The 17,814-nt window shown below is 55.1% G+C and overlaps 1 protein-coding gene across 3 annotated transcripts in view; it reads right to left on the bottom strand.

The window, feature by feature from the left end:
* The window catches only part of SH3BP4 (SH3 domain binding protein 4), a 78,829-nt gene that overhangs the window by 26,644 nt on the left and 34,371 nt on the right, over window positions 1-17,814 (bottom strand). Inside the window, exon 2 of one of the 3 annotated variants that reach the window (XM_036421058.2) lies at window positions 15,441-15,518. The exons of 1 other annotated variant lie outside the window; for it this stretch is intronic. The gene's annotated coding sequence lies outside the window, so the exon portion shown is untranslated. The remainder of the gene's footprint in view (window positions 1-15,440; window positions 15,519-17,814) is intronic. One more of the 3 variants, XM_045575692.1, reaches the window with a different exon arrangement.

Here is a 17,814-nt window from a genome sequence, read left to right as displayed (position 1 = left end):
CCCTCCCCTTCCATCAGCAGCGTCACTGTGCTCCACGTGGGAAGCGCCTCAGATGGGCAAGTTATTCACCTGCGTGGCGCCTCCATGTCCTCATCTATGACATGGGGACACTGATACTATGCACCTCTTCCAAGTGTGTGGACAGAACCAGCTACTCTGCGCACGCCCTGTGCTCAGGGAAGCGCCAGCACCAGTTCCCAAGGTCACCTTGGCACCACCAACATCCCAGAGAGGATCGTTTGTGGTGGGGGGCCGTGTGCACTGAAAGGGCATTTGGCTGCACCCCCGGCCTCTGCCCACTAGAAGGCAGGGGCATCCCTATCCCCAGACAACCCAAGCTGTCTCCACTGTTTTGATGAGGACCACTGTTTTGATGAGGGCCATTACCTGTGTTGTCATTTGCCCTTCAAACCCGAGGGCCATTACCTGTGTTGTCATTTGCCCTTCAAACCCGAGCCTCGGGCTGGAGCGCTCCTTTCCCTCCCATTTCCCGTCAGGGCCGGGTCAGTCTCCACCCGCCAGCCACGCCCGCACGCCCATGCCCCAAAGGGCTGCCAAGGAGCAGCTTCCCAGCCTGGGCCTGATGCAACCACCGGGGAAGTCTTTACGCAATACTTTTACTTTTAAAAAGTTCTTGCATATTTCTCATTCGAAGACAGGTCAGAGGATTACCGTGCAGGCAGGGCCCACTCCAAGACATCCCCCCCAGATGGCCTTCCCTAGACCCAACCCAACTCTCTCTATCTGTGAGGCCCTGGCCCTTCTGCAAGGCCCTTTAAACCCCCCACTATCTGCATATTCTCATTCCTTGCAAAAAAGAAAATCCACTTATTCAGCAGCCAAACTGCCATCTGCTCCATCATTCCCACCGTCTCCCACCCAACCCCCCACTGCAACAGTCCTTATGTTCGCTGCTGCAGCACCGACCTAACCTCCCCTCAGAAACCCAGACTCAGCACGCTCCGCCAGGCCTGCTTCTCCACCTGAGGGGTTTTCTCTGCCCCACCCTGCCTGGCCAAACCCGCCCGTCCTCCACCAACTCCCCCCACCCCTGTGCTGTCATTGACCCCCGACCTCAAGCCCCACCCCAAACCACGAACAGGGCAGCAGCACTTTCTGGATGTGACAGGAGCTCCTGCCTCAGCACACCCACCACCTTAACTCCACGGGCCAAGTTCCTCTGTAACCGCACACCAAGCACACGCAGGACTCTCAAAGTGGCGAGTCCTCCGTCGGCACAGACTGAGTATGTGAGCTCTGATCACCAATGGGCAACTTCGTCCCGAGTGAAGGCCGTGGAGGGACCCCGGGAGCCCATGCATGGCCTGGAGCTCAGGTCCTGGTGTGGTCGCTGCTGCACGCCTCACCGCACCAGCCTAACCGAGGTCTCTCCTGGACGATTTACCAACCAGGCCCCCTGGGTACACAGCCGGAATCCGGAAACCTCGCGTGATCAGGAGAGGCCCAGAGAACCCTGTGCAGAGCAACCCGTTGCACCTCGGCCAGCTGGGCAGGGGAGAAAAAGCTGAGCATGCTTGGGCCAGGCCAGCAGCACACGGACCCCTGGTGGTAAAAGAACCCTCTTCTAGTGGCGTCGGTCACATGCCCCACTTAGAAACAGGAGGTGCAAACACATTGTGGAGCTTTCTTTGTGTAAGGTACACACAGACAGACACATACAGACACACACTCAGACAGTCATACACACACAGACACACTCACACAGGAGAGAGCTGTAACAAGGGGGAAACCTGGCAGGGAACTCCACCTCAGCTCCCATGAAAAGACGTTCAGAAATCCCCTATTCATTCAACCAGCACAAACAGAGCCTGTTCCGATGACCTGCCAGTCTGGTAAGGACCCTGAGCCACTGGCCGAGCCTTCAATCACTGAACTGCGCTATGACATGGGGGACCTCGGATGCACCCATCCTCAGAGGCTCAGGGGCCCCTATCCCCGCCTGCTCCCGCAGGCGCTCTCAGCAGCTGCTGCCGATGCCTGTGACCCCATGCCCAGGCAGAGGGAAAGCTGCCAGAGTCCACGGATGTCCATCCCGACACCACGAAGGTCCCCTCTGAGGCAGCACCACGTCTGTGGTCAACAGCCCTGGTGCCCCAGGGTCCCCCACAACAAGACCTAAGGACTGGACTGTGACTGCTTATTCAGCCGTGTCTCTCCAGCCAGGCCCTACGCTCTGGGCCAGCAAGGACTTCAGTCTTTCAGCATCCCCGGCAGCCCCTGCAGTGCCTGGCACACAGACAATCGCTCAGTAAGCAGTGTTAAACCAAGGAAGGGCTCGGAGCGGCTCCGATCTCACTGCACATGAAAGAGGCTGCTTCTCCCAAGCACGACTTCTGATGTCCGCAGCTTCCTGCTGCCCGAGTAGGGCAGGTGATCAGAAGTGGCATCTTCCTTAATTGAAGTCATTAACGAAATAGGTACTGAGCGCTTGCCAAGCTCTGTTGGCTGCTGAAGAACACCAGGGAAACGAGACCATTCCTGCTCCTTGCAGCTCTCAGAAATGGAGACACAGATAGGAACGGCAACAGAAACCCTCCCGCAGGCAGCACAGCAAGGTGAGTGGTACCCCAATGACGCAATGCCTGTGAATTTGACCTTATTTGGAAGCAGGGTCTCTGCAGATGTGATCAGGTTAAGATGAGGTCACTCTGGACTTGGGGTGGGGGTGGGGGGGGGGGCTCTACATCCACATCTGCTGGACCCCAAGTGCACCAGGCACATCCTAAGTGCTTCCCATGTGCTCATGGATTTCCCAGTCACAGCCTCCCTGTGAGACAGACACGACCACTAACGCCATTTCACACACTGAGGTGCGAGAGAAGCAGGTAACTTTCCAAGGCTCCCAGCTGCTGAGGGGCAGGGCCAAGCGGCTCCAGGGACGATAGCCGGAGCCCAGCTCTAAGACCAGATGGATCAGCTCCTTTCTAGACAACTCTGAGGACACGAGTTGTCCCTCCACCTGTCCGGCTGGGCAAACATCAGCCCAGTGGCGCCTGGAGACCGGGACCTGGGGGACCCCTAAGGCAGAGACCCTGTGGGAGAGCTGACAGGGCCCTCAGAACATTGCCTCCCTGTTTTTTGTGTGTTTTTTTTAAACCAACGCATCAGTGAGCAAACCCTGTGTGAATCACCCTTCTGCTACAAGTCTGTACCAGGCAGAGATAAGATGCACTTGAACCGAAACGCCAGGCTTCCCACAGGACAGGGAGCGCAGCCCTCCTGGTAATTCGGTGTGTTTCCCTGCAGCTCTGCCAGCAACGCCAGGAGACGTGCGTGACAGGGAGCCAGTGTGACCTGGAGCCAGAGGGCGCAGCCAGAACCCAGGTCAATGGGGAGAGCCCTTTGCTTCCACCTCCATCCACAAAGTGCCCGAGCACGATTATTCATACAGAGAACGAGAAGCAGGAAAAAAGAATTACTCACAAGGAGAGAGGGGCGCCACCTGGCATGCTTTTTGTCCTCGGCATCACGTTGCCATGGCTCACACCAGATGTCCCACCCACTGCTCGTGACACCTGGTCTCGGGCCCCTCCTCTGCAGGAAGGCTGGGCTGTCCATCACCACAGTCTTGGCCTAGAAGTCAGCAGCCCTGAGCTGGGGCCTCCTTCCCTGCAGGGCAGGCGGGCTGGCTCCCCAGCAGGGGGCTCCGGAGGAGGCTGGAAGCTGGGCTCCTTCCCTTCAGCTCCTAAGCATCCTCCTGTGGGCGGGCTTCCTCTGGCTAGGCCATGGCCCCAGCTCCTTTGGAAGACATGCTGTTCAGCCACACGGCCTAAGGGGGAATTCCAGTGTGGCAGCTTTCCAACCACTGGCTGCTCAGTGGGTGTTTCTGCTGCACCCCCATGGCTGGTCCTTCCTGCCTTCCTGCAGAGATCTCTTGTCCTCGGCCTGTCTCGAGAGTCCAGTGTCCTCCGAGTCCGTCCTTGCTTTTCTGTCTCTCACCTGAGACATTCTCGTAGGGGCTGGGCCACAGTCAGGGCACCCCAGGGAATGGAGCTACAGGCTGCCTAGTCTCTGTGACGCCCAAGCCCATGTTTCTAGGGGCAGCGCTGTCTCCCCAGCACCATGCACACAGCAGCTGCCCCCAGGCATGGCCCCCAGACCCGGCCTCACCCCCCACCCAGCCTGCCCAAACTCCCACATCCCCACCCTAGCACAGGGCACCACCCAGACCACTCATCCTCGACGCCCCGCACCAGTTGGTACTCCAGCTGAAAGGGCAAACTTCCCGGAGAGCAAGCAGCGTGTGGGAACCGTGGCTCTGCTGACATTCGGGGGCGGATCATCTTTCTGTGGGGGCCATTCTGTGCACCCCAGCCTCAACCCGCCAGCTGCCAGCAGCACCCCCAACTCCAGTCCTGATGACCAAAACGTCCCCAGACATGCCAGACGTCCCCTGCTGACGCCAAAGGGGCAGGCGGTGACTATTTTGGGCTGCGTGGGCCATTTGGCCTCTACTGGAACCAGTGGGCTCCGCCTTTGAGAGGCAAACCCAGCCACAGCAGGTGAGGGGCACAGCTGGGGTCCAATAAAACCTCACCTACAAAAGCCTGCAGCGCAGACCAGGCTCCCATCCCCGGCGGCTCACGCCCTGCCTGGAGGCTGGTCCCCAGGAACCCAGGCCCACAGCCCTAGGGACAGTGTGGAGGGAGGTGGCCCGCAGCCGGGGTGGGTGGCTGTGAGCACCCTGCAGTCCTGGCTGCCCTCACCCCCTGGCTTCCCTTTCTGGAATGTTTTTGTAACAGTTAAAAATCTACCTCAACGAAAAGGGGATACGTTCCCCATAAACACGTGACTCCACCGATTTCTGACTGATCATTTTTACTAAGACCCATGAGTTCAGGTGTAATTCTGGGAGGCAGCAAGTGGCTCTCCTGAGGTTTTCTGAATGTGAACACATCCATCCCAAAAAAAGGAAGGAAGGAAGGAAGGAAGGAAGGAAGGAAGGAAGGAAGGAAGGAAGGAAGGAAGGAAGGAAGGAAGGAGAAAGGAAAGAAAAAAGGAAGGAGGTGGGGAGGGGGAGAGAAAGAAGAAGGCCCTATTGGAACACCAGGCTGGGCTCCCACGCCACCTGCTGTGCTTCCCTGTCCGGCCCTCAGTGGGAGGAGCGGAGCCAGCACGGCTGGGCCTGCAGGGGCCGCTTTCTCAGATTTCCTCCACGCCTGCAGCCCAGGACAGGATTAGAGCTGGAGCCAGAGGCCTAGGTGTGAGCAGCTGCAGGGACTTGGTGGGCACTCAGCACCCCTCCTCCAACTCCCAGGGACAGAGGCAGGGGACACAGCCAAGGGATTCCTAGCCCTGGAAGGCAGCTAAGTGGCTGAGCTCCAGGGGGCTCCAGGGTGAATCACCCTTCCAACGGCTCTGTCTCTCCTCTCCCTGGCACCCCCAAGTCTTGCCCGTAGGTGTGTGTTAAACCTGCAGAACCAGAGCCAGGAGGGTCCAGTAAACATTCCTGCTCTGACAGATGCTCTAAAAGGCAGAGGCAGGACAAGAGTGGTGGGCCCAGGATTTGGACACAAGGACGCAGAGAATGTCAGGGACCCACTGGCTGGTGGTCCCCCAGCTCGGTGGAGCTCGGGAGCTGTGCAGGTTCCTGGCCCTGCAGTGGCATGTTCACTGGGTAGGGACAGGCTGAGCTGTCACTCAGAGTCACAACAGGAACGGGACCATGACCTCAGATTAGCATCATTTTATAAGAGCTTAATAAAGGGGCAACTTACAGAGGTGTGAGTGGGGTGCAGGGCAGCAGGAATGAAGGGAAGGGGGCAGTGGTGGCTGGAGTCGGGGGAGACAGGGCCCCTCGGTCAGGGGCAATGGAGACAGCTCCAGGCTCCCCTGCAGGGAGAGCAGAGCCAGCCTGTTCTCTCCCTCCCTGGCCGATCCGATCAGCAGGCAAGGGAACCAGCCCCACCTATTACAGTCCTTCAGCTCTACCCCAGCAGGTGTGGAAAAGCTCGGAGGGACACATGGACAGACAGCAGCCAGCACAGAGGAGGCCCCGGGCCTGTTTTCCCAAAACAAGAAGGCTCCCGTGTGATCCTGATGCAGGTGACCAAGGGGCCACAGCTGGAGAAGCACCTGGCCAGGTCTGCTGCGGACACCCCTCCGTGAGCAGCACTTCCCGCAGGTGACTCACCGTTCCTGGCATTGCTGTGTCAACACGCAGCCGAACGGGCCCAGAGACAGCAGCACGCTGGCCTCTGCGCCACGGGGACCCAAGCTGATCCACACCAAGGATGGCAACCCCAGGTCAACACTGGCTTCTGGGGGTTTGAAAACACTGGGGACAGGCATGGGCCGGGGGAGGAGGGATCAAAAGCTAGGGGTCTCTCCAACAGCTCTTAGAATTAAAGTAGGACCCCAAAACACAACGAATCCTAGCCACACTATTCACAAGAGCCGGAAGGCGGAGACCAACAAAAGGCGGGTCCATCCTTATGGCAGCATGTTACCACAACAAGGAAGGAAATTCTGACCCACACCGCGACATGGATGAGCCTTGGAAACATGATTAGCGGAAGAAGAAAATCACAGAAGTTGTATGACTCCGTTTACAGGAAGTCTCTGCAACAGGCAGATCCACAGAGACAGAAGCAGGGGAGAGTCTGCCAGAGGGTGGGGCAGGCGTGGACACTGATGGCTCACAGGTCTCCTTTTGGAAGTAGGTGGAGGGCATGGCTGCACAACTTTGGGGATATACGAAATCCCATGTAACTGTGACACTTTAAAATGGTTAACTATATGTCCAATAAAAAATAATAATAAAAAAAAGAGAATCTTTATAAAGAAGCAAGGTCACAGGTGGCATCCTAGGTTAGGACGCATCCAGCGGAACCTACCTGGGGCTAAAATGCCGTGCATATGCACAGTCTGAAAAGATAGCTTTATTGAAAAAGGATGTTCGCAGAGGCATATTTTCGTTATAATCAGGTCAGAGAAAGAAGCCCACCTGTAGTCAGCAGGGGAGCTGGTACAGTAAAGGGAAGAAGCCATAAAAGGCAGACGGTACCCCAGCCACCGCCAGGATGCAGTGGGTGGTCAGAGGTGCTGACGGAGAGACCTCAGGCACTGTGGCCTCTGGAGCACTTCATCTGGATGGAGACAGGTAAGGGTCCCCTTGGCCCCCAGAGCAATGCGCCTGGAGAGAAACAGGTGCGGGCCACTTTTGAGTGTTTGTTTTTTTTTTAAAGACCCTAAAAGGCCAACTCAAATTCACTAAGCACAAATGCAAACAGCCTGGGACACCCAAATCAAGGTGAGGGAAGGATGGGGCTGAGCCTGGGCCTGGAGCCATTGGAGGCACAGTCAATGCTTCCAGCCTCTAGCCCCTGGTCACCATCCTTATGAGGTCAGCCCCATCACCCCCAATCCACTTCCCCACAACGCAACAGTGCAGCTGTGCAGGTGCCACACTCATGCAACCACAGCTTCTTGTTCCCATTTTGCAGATAAGTAAAGTAAGGCAGAGCAAGGGTCAATGAGCAGAGATACAGATGTCCAGGCCACCCCCCCACCAGAACCACACAGGAGAAGTGGGAGAATAAAGGAAAAGGATCCCCAAGGAAAGAGGGTCTTTTGTCATCACCCAACTGAGGACCCTCATTTTGTTCTCAGCAACAACTGCCCCCTGACCCCCAACCCCCTACGCCCGCCATCAGTACAGCCAGGATGCTCTATTTGCATCGCCATAGGAGCTGCTTTTCTCAGATCCCACTGATAAACTGGGTCTGCAGGATGTAGGCCCACCCCAGAGTCCAGTGTCCGAGGGCCAAACCCTGGTTGGTCATGGGGCCCTGCCCCAGGTTGCTCTTGGACCAGCCTCACGGAAGGACAGCCAGGGCAGGGCCACCCTGGCTCCTTACCACGGGCGCCTCCCGCAGGCATGCTTAAGTTCACTCAGAAGCCCACTTGTGTGTGGTGCCCTGCAGACTTTCCACAGAAACACAGAGCTCCCAACGTGGACAATAGCCTGGACTAACAGGCAAACTGCCTCCTGACAAACGTTTGATGCCGTCAGAGGGAGGCTGGTTCTCAAGTTACATTGAGTCCTTTTAAAAGTAAAGATCTGAGCGCAGCTGCCCATGACTCCTTCTGTGACGGAGAGTTCTAGAATCCTGCTTAGCCTCCCATCACCCCTCCCTTCCCCTCTGGCCTTTGGTTCTGGGGAGCCCACCTGACCTCAGTCAATCGCTGTTGAGCTTCTCTGAGGCACACGCTCTCCAGTCTGTAAAACAAAGTACTAACTAAGGTCTGGCTGGACCCACCACAACCGAAGAAAATCAAGTACAAACCTAAGAGCGTTACACACTGTGAACTGACGTGCAACATGTAAAAATAACACACAACGACAGAGGAGGTCAGCCAACATGGCAGGTGGCGTTTCTCCCTCGGAAGCTTCCTCTTGGTCAAATCCACGGCCCAAGAATCTCGTGCACCATTCATTCAAGACCCCTCCCTTCTCTTGGAGAGCCCATTCATTCATTCCTCCTCCAATGCCACATCGGGACTTGACACCGTGCAGCCCGCACAATTCAGAAGGACCCCTCTTTCCAGTCACCTGCCCACAGACGGCCTGCCAGTCACCAGAGCTGCCCGGCGCCCTGGACCCCGGTTTCTATGAACCACCTGGTGAGCACCTTTGGTTTTCAGGGCTCATTCAGAGAAAGTCCAAGTTCAATACAAATCCAAAGGAAACTTTCATAAGCTAGGTCTACCCCACTCTGTAAATGAGCACATGTTATCTGGACTTAACAAAAACCAGAATTATTGTGTAGATAAAGGAAATAAAGAGGTTTCTGTCCAGGCCAGCCTTGATGTAAGCTGAGCACTCCAGCCTCGGGGCGATGTTCGGCCAGCCTCAGGGCCACTAGGTTCACTTCTGTCCCGGTCGCCTTATCCCCACGCAGGTCTAGGCCTTCCTCCCAGTCAGGGCCTGTGAACAAATCCACTGAGGAACCTGGTAAGACCTATCTATGGGTTCTGCCTTGAGAAAACCACCCTCACCTGGAAAGTTGTGCTGCATATCCTCTCAAAGGACCCTGCCAGCCCTAGCCGGTTTGGCTCAGCCTGCAGCCCGAAGGATCCCGGGTTCGATTCTGGTCAAGGGCACGTACCTTGGTTGCAGGCTCCTCCCCAGCCCAGGCCTTGCTTGGGGCTCATGCAGGAGGCACCCAATTGATGTGTTTCTCTCGCATCGATATTTCTCTCTGTCTTTCCTCCTCTCTTCCACTCTGGCTAAAAATCAATGGAAAAATATCTTCAGGTGAGGATTAAAATAATAATAATAATAATAATAATAATAATAAATAAATAAATTAATAAAATAAAAGGACCCTGCTAAGAGTCCACGAGGGTAAACACACTTCTGTTGTTGATAAAAATTATGTTCAATGGCAAGGCCCGGACCACTATTCTCCATCAGAGGACATCCCAGGCCAAAGACTGGAGCTTTTCTAATTGCATCCAAACCAGGAGAAACGAGAGCACACCCCCCAGCTCACCTGTAGGCACAGTAAGTGTAAACAGGATTTATGGGCGACGACGAAGGAGGAAAAAGAATTGAGGCGTGTTTACTGGGTGCAAAGTCCAGGGCGGCCTGGGATGGGGAGGTGGGAGGAGGAGGGTATCCCTGTGCACGGGAACCGGGCGAGGAGCACACCACACAGGCACACAGGGCAGCCCCTGCCGGGCTCTGGAGGCAGAGGGGGCTGACCCTGACCTGCTGGGTAGCGGCGGACGGTGGCTTGTAACAGGAAGACACCGTGTGACCTCAGACAGCCACCAGCTATTTAACTCGGCTTCCTCTGCTAAGCGCACAGCTTGGCCCAGCAGCCTTTCAAGTTCCTCCCCAAGTCCCACCCCTGAATGGAGTGAAGGGGGGTACTGGGTGCACCATATGTGTGACTCTAGGACCTCTGTCCGCCCCACGGGGACAGGAGCAGATCGCCGTGCCGTTCCTCCTGCAAACACCATGGGAGCATGCACGCCTGGAAGATCCTCATGCTCCTGCCCAGCGGGCCCTCCCCACCCCGAGACCCCGGGGAATTCACTCTGGCCAGTGGGTCGTGTCAATGCCTCTTTGGACCTTTGGGACCCCTGGGGCAACCCGAGGTCAGGAGGGCAATGTGCTTCAGAAATGGCAGGAGCCGAACTGTCAGGGCTAGGGCTGCCCCCTCAATCACATCACAAAGGAGCCACTGGACTACCAGCTGGAGCCCTCAACAATGATAGAGACAAGGGTGTCCCAGAGAAGCTAAACAGCTTGCCCACAGTGATAGGTTATGGGAAAGTCAGAGAGAAGGAGGGGGTGAGGGAGGCAGGAGGGATGGAAAGCTTGCAATAAGCCCAGGTGGTTATGAGGCATTCCACCTCCTCCCTTAGCGGGAGAACCAATGGCCATCACTCCCTCCTGCAGGGACACCGCCAGCCTGGACACCCCAGTGGCCCTGTCCCCTCCCCACAATCAATCTGCAATGGACACAGATTTACAAACTGCCTGCGGACCCAGCACAACCCTCTTCTCTGAGAGCTGGGAGCTGTAGGTACAAGTGGTCCAGGGCTGCTGGGGCTGGGGCTGCAGGCCATTCCTGGGCCAGGTGCATGCTGGGTGAGCAGCAGCGGCCAGGTGACCAGGGAGAAGCACAATTCCTGAAGAGCAGCTTCATTTCTCAAATTCCAGGTCCTCCCCAGACTGACTGCTGTGCTAGGTCTGAGGCTCTCCGGTAACCCTCCCATTTTCCTTTCCGGAGCAAGTCTGCCTAGTTTCTTTTCAGCCCTGAGAAACTTCTGAGGTACTAGCTCCGTTTCTGCGGATGAGGAAACTGAGGGCCAGGAAGTTAATTTAGGCAAAGTGTGCTTATGTGCTCATAACTGAAATTCATTTAAAAGCAAGGCCAAAGCGTTAGGCTCCCTGCAGAGGCATTTTTTTTCTGACCCAAGGATGAAATGCATTCCCTCGGCCCTCCCTAAGTCACAGCCTGCCCAGTCAACTTTAAATAAGGGCACTAACAAAGGGGGGAAACTCCAGGCAGAGACAGGAAAACTGGGGTTTCTGATTAGATTGAACATTTCTTTGTGAGGCTAAGCAGGTTCAGTAAGAGACTGGGGAGGCTCTTGAAATAAACAATGGTAGAATCTTTCTTCATTCGCACCTTTTATCTCCAAAGCCTCAAGTATGCGAAAAATTTTTCATTGTCTTCATGACACAGCCTGCTTAACAAGGATGAAAAGGCAGGGTAGCGAACAGCCCCAAACACAAGGCTTTTATAAGAACTCAGATGCCATTTTTAGCTTTGTGTGTGGCTGGGGGCAGCTGAGGGGAGTGGGGCAGCTGGGGGGGGCAGCTCGGGTTCCTGTCTGTTCACATGCCCCGGGCTTCACTTCGGGGCTCAGTCATCCAATGGCAGCCCTTTACTTCCTGAAGCAGCCACACGTGAGGCATTTCAATGCAAAGGTGGGAGAAGGAGCTGAGTAATGCCTCAGGTTCCTGAAGAGCTGCAGGCAGAGTTCCCCTCTCCCAGGTCTTGGGGAGGTCGGACCTGGGAACCACAAAGGGATTCCACGGGGTGATCTGGTCATAAATTCCTAACGGGACAGGTCATGGTGGGCAGTCATGCCCCTGGCTCTTAACTTCTAAATGGTTTACCCTGGCCGGAAGCCAGCCCTGTCCATTGTTTCTGTGCACCTAGGTTAACTCACCTTTGAAATAAGCTGTAACCACCCGACCTGAAATCCAATCTGGCCTTGCTCTCTCCCGCCTTCAAGAACTCTTCCTTAAGTTCTCTCCTAATGCCTTAATTCTAAATGCGTAGAAGAAACTGCACATTGACATTCTAATGAGGTGCTTTTTCTCAGTCTGTTGAGATTGTGCTCCCAGCTGTGTCCTCTGTTTGGCTCCAATAGATTTTTTATAAAACTTCTCTGCAGGTTTGGACACACCACATCAACAGAACTGACCCCTGCAGAAACCGGTTTGGCTCAGTGGTAGAGTGTTGGTCTGTGGACTGAAAGGTCCCAGGTTCGATTCCGGTCAAGGGCATGCACCTGGGTTGTGGGCACATCCCCAGTAGGGGGTGTGCAGGAGGCAACTGGTCGATGTTTCTCTCTCATCGACGTTTCTAGCTCTCTATATCTCTCCCTTCCTCTCTGTGAAAAATCAATAAAATATATTAAAAACAACAACAACAACAACAAAACTGACCCCATGCGGGGACCAGGCAGGCCTTGGCAGGAGCCGGATCGGTGCTTCTAGGTCACCTGGCCAGTCACTGTCCATGCAGGCCTGGATGTCACCGTGCCAAGAACACTGGCCTTCGCCGCTCAGTTCCCAGGACATCCGAAAGCTGGGGTGTCCCCCACATACAATCCAGAGTAAAAGTGATGTCAAGGAATGAGGGGAGAGTGCCCTGGGAGGAATGAATTGGTATGGGCATCCTTCTGGGGTGATGAAAAACGCGATGGCGATGGATACAACACTGTGAACGCACTAAACGCCAACGAATCGTACATCTTAAAATGGATAATTGGAAATACTATGTGTAATTCACATAAACAAAACAAAACAAAACAAAACAAAACAAAACAAAACACAATCAGGAAAGTTTGGAGGTCCCCGGTCTGAAAACCCCAGAAGAGCAAACGTTTGTTAGTTCTCCCTGTGGCCCAGACAGGGTGCCCAGCCAGCCACCCCTTCCGAGTGGGGACAAGTCTTAACTGTGTCCTTGATTTGCAAGTATACGTACAGTTCTGAGGACAAAAATGAATTTCATGTGTTTTATCTTTACTCTAAAAATCAGCTGTGTGGCTCACGTTTGTGGCTCAGAGTTGGTTTCTGTTGGCTGATGCTGGCCTTGGGGACACTGCCCACACAGTTCGTGTGTCCTCCGAGGTGCTGGGTAAGGGAGGCAGCAAAGGAGTAGCTTGGGGCATACCTACTCGAGCGCTAGGCCTGGACGTTGCTACTTATTGTAAAAATCCTCTGCTCTTGACCTCGCTGAGCCTCATTTGTTATCTGTAAAATTGGCAGGATGCACACTGTCTCTGGGCTGGGGTAGACAGGACACGCGGCCAGCGGGTGCTTAGCTGGCGCGTCCTGAGCTGGAGCTCCCACTTTCACCGATACCAGCAGTGCCGTGGGAATGAGCCAGGGTCTCCCCCAAATAGCTCTCAGGGCAAGTTATGTTATTCCCAGTTACATCGGTCACGGATACTGGTCTTAAAGTGCAGGGCACTGGCATCGGCTCCTTCCTGCTCCCTCACCTGGTTCGGCATCCGGAGCAGCAGCCGCGGACACGTGACCTAGAACACCTAAACCACATGTGTCAAACACAAGGCCCGCGGGCCAAATCTGTCCCGCCAGGCCTTGCAATGTGGCTCGCACCGCGCTGTCATCACTGCACTCCGCTGCGTTTCCATCACAATGACAGTTTATGACTGTTCAGTAAACCATTCGGCCCGCGATTTAGGCTGGATTTTAGATTTTGGCCCCTTCTCTGATTGAGTTCGACACCCCTAACCTAAACCAATGGTGCAGGAATCACATGCCAATCACAAGCAAAACTCTGGACAGAGAAACCGAAACCCTGGGAAGCTCCATCTCACAGTGAACTTGAGAGAAATCAGATCCTGACTCTTAAGCACCGAGAAGACACGGCATTTATGATTCTGGGAGGAAAGGCCACCAAGTTGGCCAAATGTATCAAGACAATTTTTTTTTTTTTTTTTTTTTTTGCCATCACATGCTGAGACGCCGTCCACTCTGCCAGCTCCCCAGAGGGTAAAGGGGAACCTCCCTCTCCCAGCTCCCGGAGCCCTTTATGCTCAGGTGGAGACAGAGGGCCCCGCTCTGGCTCATCTCCCGGCGGCCAGGCCCCGTCTCACCCTCTTGTTCCTCTTCTCAAAAGTCTTGCTGCTCTGGTTCGTCTGGCTCAGCGCCAGAGAAGGCAAACCACATAAATGACAGCCCGGGAGCTGTGGGAGCCAGGGAGGGGGCCCGGGCAGGGCCCCCAGGAACCTCTTCCTGTCCAGTCCGGGAGGGGCCCTGCATTGGACAAGCTGTGCCTCAAAGAGACCACGTGGGGTGAGACAGGAGGCCACACTGCACCGGCCCCTGGTATCTCCCGAGTACATCTAGAAAGTCATGCCGCATACTTGTGTTTGATTTTAGAAACCCCAGCAATCTCGCCAGTGCCAGGCCGGAAGAATGCGAGGAATGTGGCTGCCTTTCCCTGGGTTTCACCACCACCCAGCCTCGGGCCAGGGGGCTGCACTTATAAGGCCAGGCCTGCTGGAGGCTGCTTCCTGGGCAGAAGTATTTTAAGTCCCTGAGGATTGACCCTGGGCCCAGAAGACTCCCAAATTCTTCACTAATAAAAGCCCCCGGGCCGTAACCTGAACACATCCCTAACATTCCTCTGTCCCTAACATTCTTTCTATCCTAAAGCACCGGCCACAAGGCAAACAAAGACCAGCGATGTAACAGTGGGGAGAAGAACGTGGGGGCAAAATCTCCTCCCCCAGCTCAATGGAGGGTTGTGGCTTCAAGGAAAACCTGAAATAATTCAGGCGCCTGCTTGACTGGGAGAGGATTTTAGTCTTCGAACAGGACCCTGAAAAGAAGCTCCCAAGAGCTGTTCCCTCTCAACTTTCCGCCACTGCCCAGCATTATGCTAATGTCCATTTAATTCTGTCCAATCCCTCCACCCAGGGAGGAAGGACTCTGTCGTTTTTGAGCACACGAAGGCGGTGGCACGTTAGCTGGACGATCCCACCCCCCTGGCTTTACCAAGGATGGTTTCCTTCTATTGCCCAAAGAATGAAAAAAAAGTGCAGCCAGGAAAATAGCCCAGAACGGCCCACCAGGGCAAGGGGAGCAGTTTCTCTTTCTTTTCTGCTGGGAGTGCCAACTGCCTCCAGCTCTTCCTCATGAACCTGGCTCCGTGTTTCCTTTAACATTCTCTGCTATTGTATTCCCAGAGTGGGGAGGGAGGACCCGGAACCACATGGAGCTCTCTGGCCATTGTTTGGGAGCCGTAATTTCTGACGTTATAAGAATAACTCCTTTGTGCAAATACAACAGGACAGCCAACCTGGGCTCTGTCTCGTTCCGGGTAGAGCGAGAACATTCCATCCGACAGAGGGGAAGTCGCAGAAAGTAAACAGAAATGAGGGGCTGTTCTGGGAACTCTGTGGTGCCAGGCCCACCAGTGATGTCTGGCCTTCCCGTGAAGACAGAGCAGTGCCCTGAAAGGCCAAGGGCCGCCAGAAGCTTCCAGAAGCTGCTTCTCCCTCCTGAGCTACACGTGCGCGGGGCTCCTCTCCCCACACGGGTCTGTGCGCCTCGGCCAGGACACAGCTGCTTCCACACAACGGGCGCAGGGACAGCGGCTCATTCAAACGCCCGGTGTGCACGGCTCACCGCTTACCTGCCACAGGCCACCAGCTCCCGGCGTCAGAGGTGAAGTCCCAGGACCCGGCCTTCCATCCAGAGAAGAAGGGAGATGCTGCAAGACAAAAGGGAACCAACCGTGACCAAGATTCAGTCTCTCAGCCCCAAACCCACGTCTCTATTTTCCCTCCAAGACTCTCCCGATCTAGAGCAGCCGCATTCACGTGGTCAGGCAAGGCAAGGGTGGGCACAGCGAGGTGGCGCCTGGGGGCCCGCTCCATGCCAGCTGCTGGGAGTGTGGCCAGTGGGACCCTTTTCTAGAACTACTCTGTCCCAGGGGGAGAAGGCAGACCCTCCCCTGCTCTCAACTCCTGAGAATCTAGGACCTCCCAGGTCCGAACTCCTAGGGTTTCAAAGGGCTTTGCTGAGACCGCAGTGCAGCCTGCTCCCCTCTGCCCACGCCTCCTGCTCAGAGCTGGTCCCAGGGTGTCCCTACAGACCGAGCCCAGTCAGAGACAAGGGCTTTTATTTTTCCCCACTGGTGTGCCTTCCTTCCCCTGCTGTTCCTGTCGCTGCAAAGACCGGCAGTGTTCGCTCCACAAAAGAATCTTACCGGCTGAACCCCAAAGACACACTCCGATCGCCTGCCAGCAGTGGGGCTCCCTCCCCGCGTGGTGGGGTCAGCAGGAAGTGGTCCCGCTGCAGAGCATAGCGTGTTAGGCACAGAGCCCACGCCTGTGGCAGGTTCCATAAACAGAGAGCGGCGGGATTGAAGGTCACCACCCTGGGTGCCCTCTTAGATCCCTGCTTCCAGGCTGACGTCTGGCCACAGGGGCTCTGGGCTTTGGAGGAGCCCTGGACCTGGCCAGGCTGTGAAAGGGGAGGCGGATTCCCTCTGCACACATTTCCCTCCACCAAGGCCTCCCAGCCTGCAAACCGTGCCCGCCCATAAGAACAGACCGCCCAGAGCAGCCCCCTCCTGATACATATTTCACATGCAATTAAAACGAGGATCGTCAGCAGGCGAGGGTTATCCCGTGAGGCTGGGACAGCTGGCTAGTTTTCAGGACACCGTTTCCCCCCGGGGCTTCAGCGGTGAAATGAATTCCAGATGTACCGAATGACGGCGGACGGGCAGGAAGTCAGCCAGAAGGAAAGACCATCTCGCAGGGACACAGAGCATCTCGAGGTAGAGACAGACCCCCCAAAGGCCCAGCAATGAGAGGAATCCCACCGGCGAAGGGGCCAGGCTTCTCCAAGCCAGTGAACGCCATGGAAAAGGCAACGGCGTGAGATAACATACTCGATCACGACGAGAGAGTAGATCCCCCAGGAGACGGAGAGATGGGAGGTGGGGACAGGATGTTCAAGAGACGGAAACAAGGGGCCATTGTCCACGCGCCCATTTATTTTGGACATGTCAACCGTACGGCTCACCGGTCCAGGGAAGACTCGGATTGTTCTGAGAACCTCAGACTACGCGTCCAAGTGCTTGGGGGAGTCCGAGGGCTTATGTCCGGGCAGACGGTTGGGAACCTCACCGTGCTAAAAGGGGAGAAGTAAGTGAAAAACACACCAGAGGAAGTGAAAACCCGAACAGAGGGGCCTCTGGGAAGTGAATTTATGGGTGTTTTTCTGCTTCCTCAGACTTCAGTGCTTCTAATTTGTTCGACAGTGAGAGAGAGTATGTTTCTTTTTTTCCCTTCTCTTCTGACATTTAAGATTGACTCCTCAAAAGTCACTATACCAGCCTGAGAACTTTGGAAAAACGGGAAAACTGCTAAGCCTATTCCTTAAGTTTCCAAGCCACCATGATGGACCTGTATGGATCCATTGGCCAAAGGGTCCCCACGCCCAGCATCTGCTGATTTTGGGGGTGGAGTCTCTCAGGCAGAAAGTGGTCCTCCCTGCCCCCTGCCTCCGCCACGCCCATGCCCCAAAGCGCTACAACAGTGGAACCTTTAAATCCCTGTCCTATTCTAGAGGCAAACTCCGGCTTGTGCGCCAAATCCATCCACTGTGTCAACCGTCTGTAAGGCCCGTGTACAAAGAATGTTCTATTTTCTTTAAATAATTGGGGAGAAACTCAAAATAAGAATAGTATTTCGTGATGTGAAAGTTATAGGAAAGTCAAATTACAGTGTCTGAAAGTCAAGTTACAGGGAACACAGGCAGACACATCCGTGTGTTCACCTTCTGTCCACCGTTCTTTTGTGCGTCAAAGACACAAAGCTGAGAATATTTTGTCTGGCCTTTTCCAGAAAAAGGGTGCTACCCAGGTTCTCTACCAACCCTGCTTATGCACTGGTGGGCACACTGGTTTAGTTGGCAGATGGCATGAAGATGGCAACCGGGAAGGAAAGAAAACAGCAGGTAGGTGAGAGGTATGGCTAGAAAAGGAGACAGAGGTG

This window comes from Pipistrellus kuhlii, unplaced genomic scaffold (assembly GCF_014108245.1).
Source record: "Pipistrellus kuhlii isolate mPipKuh1 unplaced genomic scaffold, mPipKuh1.p scaffold_m20_p_7, whole genome shotgun sequence".
Classification (NCBI taxonomy): Eukaryota; Metazoa; Chordata; class Mammalia; order Chiroptera; family Vespertilionidae; genus Pipistrellus; species Pipistrellus kuhlii.
This window is presented reverse-complemented; position numbering and strand designations above follow the sequence as displayed.